Source organism: Falco rusticolus, chromosome 3 (genome assembly GCF_015220075.1).
Source record: "Falco rusticolus isolate bFalRus1 chromosome 3, bFalRus1.pri, whole genome shotgun sequence".
NCBI classification, from domain to species: Eukaryota; Metazoa; Chordata; class Aves; order Falconiformes; family Falconidae; genus Falco; species Falco rusticolus.
The window spans coordinates 60,188,018-60,190,636 of NC_051189.1; positions in this window are offsets into that span (position 1 = coordinate 60,188,018).

Consider the following 2,619-nt stretch of genomic DNA (forward strand, 5'->3'; position numbering starts at 1 on the left):
TCCCTGGGAGTTGAAATCATTATTTTTGTGGTAATAGCTTAATTCTTAATAGCTTAACTCTCAGGCAGAGCTCAGGGAGCACTGAGTTTGGAATATGCAGAGGTAATCTAACTACTTACATGGAAGCAAATCTAATTAGAGCTCAACACCTTTAAAATGGCTAAATTATGCATGGTGCTGGGATCGGTCGTGCTGACTGAAAATCAACACTGGCATTCCTGGTGGAAAATAATTGTTACTCTAATTTATATATTTGCCTTGCTCACACAGTGGGAAAGGCTGCATTGGCTGCTTGTGAAACTGTATGGAAGGAGTGCAGATGCAGGGTGTTGTATTTTTTTCAGCCAAGCTTGTGTCGTTCTGTTTTAAATTCCAAAATAAGGTCACATCAAATTTTCTGCATCCAAGTGCAAGCTTCTTTATTGCTGCTGCAGTTGCCAGAAATGCAAGCAATTGTAGATTTCAACAGAAAGTTGAATCCAAAAAGGACAGTGCAGATTTTCCATAGCATCTGTCAGGCCAGTAGTCACATCCACTGACTTCAACAAATGAAAAGCTGTAACACCAAGTGCTTTAGCAATTGACTCTGATAAGAACGGCAGTAAGCCAGGTGTGAGAGGTTTTGACAGTCTCATCGAGAAAGGATAAAAATACCAAGGAGAGATGAGTTGTTTGGAAAGTATTTAAAAACACGCTGGGGAAGAAAGAATTAAACATTATTGAAGGGAAAAACATCCATTTTCATGGCACAAAAACTGTAAAAAAGTCTTCTGAGTATGGTCAAAGCCCACTGCCTGAGATGCTCAAGGTGAAACTAGTGCACCTGGGGATACACAACAGGAACAACTCATGCTAGCAGATGAAAGGTCACCATAGCTTTCCTGTCTGGCCTATTCGTCCCTGGCCACAGACTCTGAAAACTGTATTTTGATTCTTGGCCACAAAAAAAAGCCACAAAGGGTCACATTTTCTCAAGATTGCCCTCTACTCAAGTTACCTAATCTGTTTTTAATTCTCTTTTTATATTTCTCCCTACTGCTAAATGATGAGACTAACAAGCCTCTTGGTCGTTTTTTAAAGGCATTATATATTTTGATGGCCATATTTTCTTAGTAAGTACCTGGCTTTATTCCCAATTGGTCAAGCTAATGCATGTTAAAATTTCTTTGGTATTGCTTCATTTGACACGCTTGATTTTGAACAGCTTTCAGCTGGAGATCTTTTTTAAAAACCACAGAAATAAGACAGCAAAAAAAAATCCTGAATAAAATATTTATACCATCACTACTTAAGACTTTGTTATCTTCTCTTCTCTCATTTAACTTGTTGAGACAGTATAATGCAGTTGCCAGGTATGAAAGGTAAAAGGAGCTACCTTCAGTTTCCAGCAGTTCATAGATCTTGATAGACTATCTGATTTAAATATACTCAGAAAGAAATAAAGCAAATAAAATCACTATTTTCTGAGTAAGAAAAGAATTACAGTTTTGGTTTGATGCTCCTGCTGTCTGCAAACTGTAATGATTTTTTGTTATTCATTCACAAGTGTATCTGAGGTGGGAATAAATACCAAATTTAAAAAGCAGTTAATTTCCTCAGAAGTTGATTCAGAACTCATGGTTATGTGAAGATCAGGTTCAAGACCACCTGTGGAACTTGAACATACATAAGTCCATGAGACTGATGAGATGCATCACAGGGTACTGAGGGAATTGTCTGGTGTAGTTGCCAAGCCACTCTCCATCATATTTCAAAAGTCATGGCAGTCAGGCAAAGTCCCCAGTGACTGGGAAAAGGGAAACATCCACCCATTTTTGAAAAGGGGAAAAAGGAGGACCCTGGGAACTACCAACCAGTCAGCCTCACCTCTGTGTGTGCTAAGATCACAGACCAGATCCTCCTGGAAGGTAAGTCAAAAGGTATGGAAGACAGGGAAGTAATTAGAGACAGCCAACACGGTTTCACCAAGGACAAATCATGCATGACTAACCTAGTGCCCTTCTACGATGGAGTGACTGCATCAGCAGACAAGGGAAGAGCTATGAATATCACCTACCTAGACTTCTGTGAGGTCTTTGATATGGTCCCCCACAACAGTCTTACTTCTAAATTGGAAATATATCGGTTTGATGAATGGACTGTTAGATGGATGGAATTGGCTGGATGGCTGCATCCAGAGTCAGTTAAATTGCTCAATGTCCAAGTGAAAACCAGTAATGAGTGGTGTTACTCAAGGGTCCGTACTGGGACAAACACTCTTGAATACCTTCATCAATGATGTAGACAGTGGGATTGAGTGCACCCTCAGCAAGTTTGCAGATGATAGCAAGCTGAGTCGTGACACGGAAGGAAGGGATGCCATTCAAAGGGACCTTGACAGGCTTGAGGAGTGGGACCACTTATTACTGAGTCCTGTAGTGATATGACAAAGGGCAATGGTTTTAAACTGAAAGAGGGTGGATTCGGACTGGACATAAGGAAAAAAATTTTTACTATGAGGGTGGTTAAAACACTGGGCCAGGTTGCCCAGAGAAGTTGTGGATGCCCCATCCCTGGAAGTGTTCAATGGGATGGGCTTTGGGCAACCTGGTCTGTTTGAAGATGTTCATGCTCATTGCA